Genomic DNA, 9,546 nt, shown 5'->3' with positions numbered 1-9,546 from the left:
GGTCATGTAATCTAAGGAGGTTGGAAAGAAAAGTGGCTTTTTACTCCTCATCTGTTGAAACTTCTTCAAGAAACTTAAAGAAGTCCTGTCGCTTTTCCTTCCAAGCTCCTTAAGTTTCTGGAATGGTATATCCAAAGCCTCCAATATAACCACATTACAAATTTTCAGGTTTGTGATTTTAAGCATAGTCCATATCATAAGGGACACAACTTGCTAAAGGACATTTAACCAAACATTAGGGAGGGTGTATGTTTAGTTTCTACCCTGTGTTGTTTAGAGAAAATCCAAAATAATTTCAAACTTCTGCATGCAATTTTTGTTTTTTTTAAAGACCTTATGTACAATTATTCCACCTTTAAACCAGAGTAGTTCAAAGAAATTACCATGGCATTTATGCCCTTGGTGAGTGTATGTACACTTAGACCCCAAATTAGATGTACACATATCTTCTTGGCTCCAGCCAGTGTTGGTGTCATGTAGTTCTATGTGGTTTGTAATGAATGTACAGATGGGTGCCAGATGAAAAGTCTGAAAACCTGACCCACATGGGTTGGCTTCACTTGCTCCTTTAAAGGGAAGGGCCACTGTAAATCAACATAAAGGGTTATCATCTTTATCCTATAATGAAACATCCCTGATCAGGGGAGGTCTTTTTCAGGATGACAGTACCCTCTAGCATGGGACACAAACAGTCACTGAATGGTTCAAAAGAGAAAACCACATGTGAACTGATATGCTATAGCCTTTGCAAACACAAGACAGAGTATCAAAGGAAACTGAACTGAAGATTTTGGATGAGTCAATCTAGTGAAACAATAAACACTCATCTGGTAAAGTTTTTAAAAAGCTTGTGGAATCAAGGCCAAGGGACACTAAAGTTCTTCTGGTGGCATGTGGTGATCATCTCACTAAAACTCATTATTTTTTCTTTCTCCTTTTTTCTTCATAATTGAAAATAATTATAATTCAGCTGTTCAATTTGTTAGAAATTTAGACAGAGGACAATGAAAATATGGCTTTTTATATAATAATTCTTTTCCTGCATTTGCCTGTTTGTAAAATAGTGCAGAATTAAAGATGCAATTTGCTTACATAATGCATGTCTAAGTATATTTGTGTATTTCTTTAAAAAGGCTTCAATGAAAATGTTTTGCTCATAACGTTTAAGGATGCAAGGCTTGTATCTGTATAGTCGTAAAACATAGCAATTTTGGAGTTTAATTATTTTTCTTGGAAAATATCTTCATCATTTTAACATATACGACTTAAACAAAATCAGATATACAGTGATTCACCAGGGAAATTACTTTGGGCTGCAAATACAAGGGAGATGAACAATATAGATTTAATCTATAAATCTGTATAAAGAAATGTAAGTACTTGTGCACTGAAGCAACACTGCATTACAGACTATATTTATCAACAACAATGTATAAACAGGGTAAGTCGTACTAAGATACTTTCCTCAAATTCAATCCTATTTCTGTGTATTTATTTTGTGCTCTTCGTGTATTCAAATCCCTCAGATGCACATACAAACTGCATTAAATAGTTACAGGAATTTATACTTGCAACTACTTGGAGACAGCTTTGTTTTGCAAGATAATCTGCTATTAAGGTCAGGATTGATATTGCTCACAATGTTTTTTCAGGAGGTCATTTATGCTCTGCTTCCACTAGCTGGTTCAATTTGGCTGCTGCACGTTCTGGAATAGTTCAAGCAATCAAGAACTATTTATAACCTTATTCATTACAGATGTGTGTTGTGTTTATACAGACAGAGAGTGAGATAGAAAGGAAGGAGAGATGGAGAGAAATATGTGGGGAAGAGAAGGGGGAGGAGGAGGAGAGAACACGCCACTGAATGTCCCAAGCCATTAGAACAAGGGATATTTCTGGTTGACTGAGCAATTCATTCTCGACATGTCACATTGAATTTCTTCCATTATAAAACACTGCTGCCTTCTCCACTCCAAAGGCAGATTGCCTGCACCTATTTCACCCAGTGAAATATTGCTTCTCCCCTCAAACAATCTTTTTCATCCCAAAGTTGTGGAAAAAATTTTTGAAACAGTGATTAGTCTATGTTCACAGTGCACAGGATTTCATTTTTTTTTGGAACCAACTGCACAAGCTCATACTTTATGATTCAATACGCCTTTTTTTTTCCAAATGTGATTCCAAACCATACTTATTTATATAAAGTGTTCATATCATCATCAGATCTGATGTGTGTCCATATGCACTGCAGCCTGGTCCCTGCTTTTGCAATTTCATTTTAGATGTTATTGATGTGATATCAGACATCGCAGAGACAACAACAATCAATTCGTTACTGTCAGCCTGTATGGGCTTTTGGTGCTACAGTCAGAGTTTTACACTAAATCTATTTGGTGACACATGATGTAAAGAGGAGGATGGAGTCTTTTGGCTGAGCCAGTTGTATGATCTCTCATCCTCAGCTGCATCTCATGCTTATAGCTCCAGCACTCCACAAAGCCCTGAACGGGAAGCCTGACTTTGCTCCGTGCCTCCGACAGTTCTGACAGACCAGCAACAGAGATTGATGTTGCCCAGATAGAAAATAGAGGAAGAATGGCAATTATGTCAGTCTCGGAGAAACATGTGTCTGTGCGCTGAAATACAAAAGGCTCTTGCTGCATTGTTATCGTTCTCAATAACCCAAGGTGTGTTTAGAAGTAAATGGATTGTCTGTAGAGAACATTTCATCCTTTGTACCTCTCTTCTCTTCTCTTCTCTTCTCTTCTCTTCTCTTCTCTTCTCTTCTCTTCTCTTCTCTTCAATTTCATATGCATAGTATGTCCAGCATTATAGGTCACACTTCTCCTACAGAAAATTAACCTAAAACTGTCATTATTACAAATTCAGCTTTCACCAACTGAGATTGTTGCCAACTGTAACTCGTGCTTCATATTCAACAAAAAGATGCAGCTTTATAAGTAAATTGTGTCAGCAGGGTTATTTTAGAAATGTACTGTGTTAAAACTCTAATAATTAATGTAGCTATTTCCATATAACTACAATAAATGTAATATTAGAAGCCCTTTTTGTTTTCATTAGGAAAATAAGTAGATATTGCAGCACTGAAAGGTTCTTCCCTGATCATATGGTAGAGTTGCTGCAGCAATTTAAATAAGTGAACTCAACGAAAAGAAAGCTTGATATTTTAGTGCATACTGTCTGTCCCTATCCAATCCTTAATAATGTTTCACTCAAATTTGAGTCAGTGGCCTTGCTGACCTTTGTCAGTGCTCGATGAAAAGATTTAAGGAAAGAGAAAGAATGGTTTACAATCAAACCTTTTATTGATCTTTTGGACTTAAGTCTCTGGACTTTTGATTAGAAATTGGTGATGATTACCTTTATTTTATAATTGAATTATGCAACTCCATTACATGTAACTTGTTACCACCCACCCAGTGCTATACCATATACTGATTTCATTAAGCAACTCTATGGGGCTAGTCATGCTTCAGAAAACACAACCATTTATGAAGAATTTAACGACACAGTCCAGTGCTTGTCCAATCGAATAGAGTTAGAGGGGATGAGAGAGTTTGTCAGGGCCCTAGTGAGTCTACACTAATGGAAATGACAGTTTTGGAGAGAGACAGTAGAAGGGTCATGGCTCAGATCCAGCCACCCCTCTGTTTCTCTCCTGTTCAAACTGGCTGCCCTCCTGAGCCTCGTCTCGCACAACTTAATACACCGCTCTACTGAAAATACTGCATTTGTCTGGAAATAATTGCACAGTGGAAATCAATTACAATGAAAAAATATGAGCGGAGGAATCAACAAATTGGTCGTCCCCATGAACAACCAACAATTAGTTTTGACTAGTTAAAGGATGGACCGCACGTGTTTGTTCAGCTGAAAGTGTGACGTCAAGGTGTTTTCTTTCACTTACATTAGCAAAAGTGTAACTTTTAGAGGTTGCGTGACATGTCATTTATTTGATGGTGGTGTATTCCTTATTCCTCTGCATGGCAGTCTAGAAGACAAGATACAGCAAGAAATTACAGCTTGGTGGGTTTGGATTGAAATTAACTGCTTGCAACAAATCAAAGATGTGTCACTCAACCTCGGACAGCCCCTAGTTAATTTATGAGCCTCTTTCTCTTCCAGACTCATCTATATCAGTAAATGGCACATTTATATTCAGCAGAATATGAGGTTACATTTTGTTTTACACCTGTGTTGACATTTAATTCAAAAGACAATGGCCAAGAGGGCAAGGCTATTCTCAGACCCATTTTAATGTATTTCAACATTCAGCCATCATAAAAATGAGCTCCGATTTTATAGTGATAATGGAAAAGTAGACTGGAAAAGTGGATTTGCAATTGGTTTGCACATAATATCTTGTGCTATAAAAATGAGATTTGCAGCCATAGGGAGAAACAAATCAAGAACCTTTCTTCAGTTATTGGACCATGGAAGAGAAAATGCAGTTCACTGTGCACGATGTGATTGTCAGGCAACAGACATACGTGTCTAAAAAGAAATTAAGAAGTAATACATGTATCCTTTTTAATCCAAAGAGTCAAAACCCATTGAACATGTAAATTAAACACTAAATGGGGAGCATAACTGATAAGAAAAAAATATCCACTTTAGATGGGATCTTAATATTTCAACTAGATCACGAGATAGATGGATGCGTCCTGCAGGTTGAAGCATATAGCACTATTATTTGTATGCAATGGGCAATATGTAGATTTAGATTTGTGTCTCACGGCAAACAATCCTCAAGCAGTGCAGTATTTCATTTCATGCTGAGCATTCTGTTGTAGTGGAGCATAAATATTCATAAGGATTCCTCCAAACCCATGATATAAACATAAGAAAATAGCCAGTGACAGGCATTAGAGAGCGGTCACACTGGATCAAATAGAATAACCTGTCTTTGATGCTGAGAAGGTATCAGCATTATTACTGTGATTAGAGGACATATGAGGGTGAATACGACTTGGTAACAGATTTCTCCCTCTTCATTCAAAGAAAGTTGAGCTGTAATCACAGTAGAGTTTAAAATACACTGGGAATGATTAGACTCTGTTGTAACCATACCAAACCAGACCAATGCAATGCATGTGAACACGATTAAAAAATCCCCAAATATTATTTGATACATTCAAGTGGAAAGAATTATGGCCCCAAACTAAAGCTAATGGCAACAAATAATCAAACCTCAGATGCAACAGCTATCACTGAGATTAGTCAATAGCCACAGAGCATTTCTATTAGACTGGGCTGCTTTGTGATTAGCTGCTTTGCTAACAGCACCATGTCAAAATGTTCATGCTGACAATACTGACTGTTAGCATGCTGATGCTGATTAGGTATGGCTATTTTTAATTTTCTAATTAGAAGTTCAGTCTAGAAACAGTATTCTTTTTATTCAGTCAAATAAAATAAAGGTAATAGATGATCATAGTATTGGATGAAAAGTGAAGAGATTACCAAAACTGAACACATTTATTCTGAGGGAGACAAGAATGTTGGTGCCAAGTTTTATGGAAGTCCATCAACTGATTTGCCAGACGTTTTATTAAAATTTACAAATCTGAATCTCGTGGTGCTAGTAGGGAAAGATTAAATGATCACTAAAGTCATCAGGATTAATCATAGAAGCTATCAGTGTCTGCACAAAATGTTATGCCAATTCAACTAGCAGATTATAACATAATTCACAGGATGAGTAAAAGGATGGTCAAGAAGAGCATGTAGGGATTAAATATGTCTCATCCTCATCCTTTAGACAACATGAATGTTCTTCTTTTGGCTACTACCTTTAGGAATTACCACAGAAGATCGCGTGCCTCCGTTTCACCGTATCCTTTGCATTTACAGCCGTCATACCAACAATCTGAATGTCCTTTCTCACCACTTCTCTCAAGGGACATGTCAATGCCAAGCCCCTGTGCTGAGAATTCCATCCTTATAAGATGATTCTGGAGCTCACAACCTTCGATCTACTGCAAATATTCAGAACCAACCCAATAAGTATCCTCCACTTTATAAAGTACCTGAATAAACTAAAGAAACAAGAGTAGGTGTGGTGTAGAGCTTGGAATTAAACATTCATTTATTTAATTATTGGCATTAAATAGGTGTAATTTACCATTAACTGCACCACATTGGTGGTGTCTTTAGAAAATAAATAAATACATTAAAAACTCTGTCACTTAACATAAGCTATTGCATAGTTATTGCAAAGTTGCCAGGTAACAGCAATCATACACAATGATAAGACTGGTCAGTTCACATCATAGTGTCCAACTACAAGACAGTAAAATATCAGCATATCTGCATTTCCTCCTATGTCTGCATATGCCCACATTCAGCTCTCTACTGCCTGTTATCGGAGTTAATATAACAAAGGCGTGGCTGCAGCACAGTCTGTAAACAGTTTTCCAATACAGGTTTACATTACTAATATCAACACTTTTTGTACTGTTAAAAGAAACCCATTTAGGCACCATTATACAAGAGACAGGAACTAAATGTTCATTGTGTGAATTCTGTAACTTAAAAAGGTCACGGCTGTGGGCGGGCACACAAAGGAGATACATTAACTACAACCAAGGGCGTGATTGACTTATACTGAATACATTTTAATACTGATTATAATAGCATTGTATTGACATTGATATTACAGCACTAGCATCTGTATTGTACTGTACTGTATGGTACTTTGGGGTTAGAATCAACAAAAAAAATGTATAATGTCCTGAATTAGGTCATGATACAGGAAAAGGTCAGGGATAGCTACAATTACTATGTGAAGGACTGATTTTGATTAAACAATATGATTTAGTGAAAAATGCTTGGACTTGCAATATGGCGAGAAAAATCCAGATCACAAATTACGATGTATTAAAATCCCTGCATGTATTAATATTCTTGTAATTGTTCTTATGCCCCCCTAGCTTCATTGTATCTTGACACTCATACTGTGGTGAGATCTTTGTGTCTGGTGACAGTTTCCTTCTTCACTGTATTATAAGGAGACAATTACCCTGTGGACACTGTAATTTACATGTAAAGCTTTCCAAAGAAATCTATGTTAAGACTATGAGACAGAAACAAAAGGTTAGCCCTGACGTGTTACAGAATAACAGATTGCATTCTGCAAATAAGAGCTCAGAACTATTCATCATCATGCTTTGGACATTCATTACAAAAAACTCATTACATTAGACCATTTAGAATATGTGCAGCGCCATGGGACACATTTATAAAAAAATTTCATGAGAAAACCTTTCTGGAGTAACAGATGTTCTGTCAAAACACCCAGTAATTAACATTTTTGTGGAGTAATCGTTGCATTGAAGTAAATATTTTAAAAGACATCAACAATGCACGGAGGTTTACATGCACATGTTTTCAATTAAGCTATGAAGTTTGGGTTCTAATTACTTTGCTATATAAGGCAAATAAAAACCAAACAAAGCAGTCGTTAAATGGATAATATCTGCAATCCACGCTGGTATAATGACAAAAAGATTCAGTTTGATGAATCACAATATATTTATATAATTATAGTTTCCCACTTCCTTACAAGGCATTTTGCTTAATTTTAATATATGTTTTATACCTCTGAGACGTCACCTTCACCCACAGTTCAACAGAGGTGCAAAACTCTTTAAAGTGCATTATTAAAATTCACCAGCAACACATTTTACACAAGAATTTCCTTTTTTCTTATTAGTCTTTACTGTATGCATTTTTCAGTCTCCTTTTTTTCTTTTCCAAGCGAATGGGTTCTAATGAAATCTGCTGACTGTGAGGTAGATGCAAATTCAGGAAGCTCATCTAGGTATGTGCTGTATCAGCTCAGCATGAGGACCCATTTAGGCCTCTGTGCATCTAAGCAAGTGAGTAAACTGAGTGAAGCAAAGACTTTATACTGTAGAAATGTGGCACTTAAATATAGTTAAACAGATAGGGAAGTGAATTTAGCTAAATGATTATATTATAATTCAGTAAATGGCTTTGTGTAAATGTGGTCACTGTGTAGTTTTGGATTTATTCTAATTAAGTAATACTTTGCAAGTCATGTAATGCAGTAATGCTTAAGAGCTTTACTCATTAACTGAATGAGTGTCCCAGGATGTCTTGTATTTATGTTTCTCTGTTTCTTTTTACGCAGTGTAGATATGGATAAATCTAACACAAATTAAATATGAAACTCAAAAAACCTGGGGAAATCTAAAATTATTAAAAGAAAACCAAAGTGTATAATGTAATTACTTCCCGGGTTTAAGGGAACGTCAATCAAGGGCATATCTTGGAATCGCTTAATGGGATATTGAAATATCCTCTTTCAGCATGTGGCAAGGAAGGCAAGTGCTAATTAGTATGAATGACGAGAGCTAAGATGACTAATGTTGCTGAGTACAGGTTTTAATTGAGAATAATGTAATTAAGTGTCCTGTAGATTTGTCAGTATGTAGTCCTTGTTCCTTATTGGTCCACACAGGCCTAAGAAGTGCAATAAAATAGCCAGCAGTAGGTCCAGCAACAAAAAGTGTTTTTTTTTCTTCTGCAGAACTAATTCATTATTCGTTTATTTGGGATGTGGTGCACATCATTTCATTTTGTGTGCAACTGATTAAATTATGTATTTTATGTATGCATGTTTTGGTACAACACAATAAGAACATTAAGTAGAAGGGGAGGAACAAAAAAAAATCAATAAGCACATCTACCAGTAATGTTGTGTGCTTTAATGGACGATCATTTCTGTTAAGGGTAATAGCCTATACTGGTCCCAACAGCTCAACATGAAAAGCAAACCTTGTGGTTAAAGGGCGCACATGGGGTTTTGGGTGGGATATTATGCAGTGGTGTGCGATGAGTTTTACAGCAAGGCAAGCAGAGATAAATAAAATCTAAACAAAACACCACCCTCAAACACAGAATACAAATCTTCCTCCGTTGTTTAACGAGACAGATTGGCCAGATTAAAACATACCGTTTCAAGATTTTGTCACGCTTGACTTTTACTTTTTTTTCTGGATGCTGACATCCTCCTGCAACATGCTGCACTCTGCAAGGATATTTTTATTTCTACACTCTTTTCTCACTGAAAAATTGTAAAATATTATTACTTCTACAGTTATCAAAAACACTTACCATTAGCTGACAATGCCAAGCACATTTTTAATAACATTTCCTTTAGTAAATTTAGCAATAAAGCTGTTTTCACAGAATGAACTAATTGTAACTGATCTCAGAACAGCCAAGTTAAAGCCAGTGGCAGTTTGTCTTGCACACTACCAACCTTTGTCAATGGGGCATGGACACACTTATGAAGACAACAGAGACTAAAGATTCCCATGACTCTGAGTTAAACAGAGTTAACACTGCATCCACAGACAACAGCCAACTGTGGCCACAAGATGCTATTTGAAGGATGGACACAAATAAATGAGAAGCTTCATGACAGAAGTGCGAAAAAACAAAATGGGAAAGCCAAGTTTGTTGAAAACACTTATTTAGTAGATTAGAAATGAAAAT

This window comes from Maylandia zebra, linkage group LG1 (genome assembly GCF_041146795.1).
Source record: "Maylandia zebra isolate NMK-2024a linkage group LG1, Mzebra_GT3a, whole genome shotgun sequence".
NCBI lineage: Eukaryota > Metazoa > Chordata > Actinopteri > Cichliformes > Cichlidae > Maylandia > Maylandia zebra.
Note: the sequence above shows the minus strand (reverse complement) of the source record.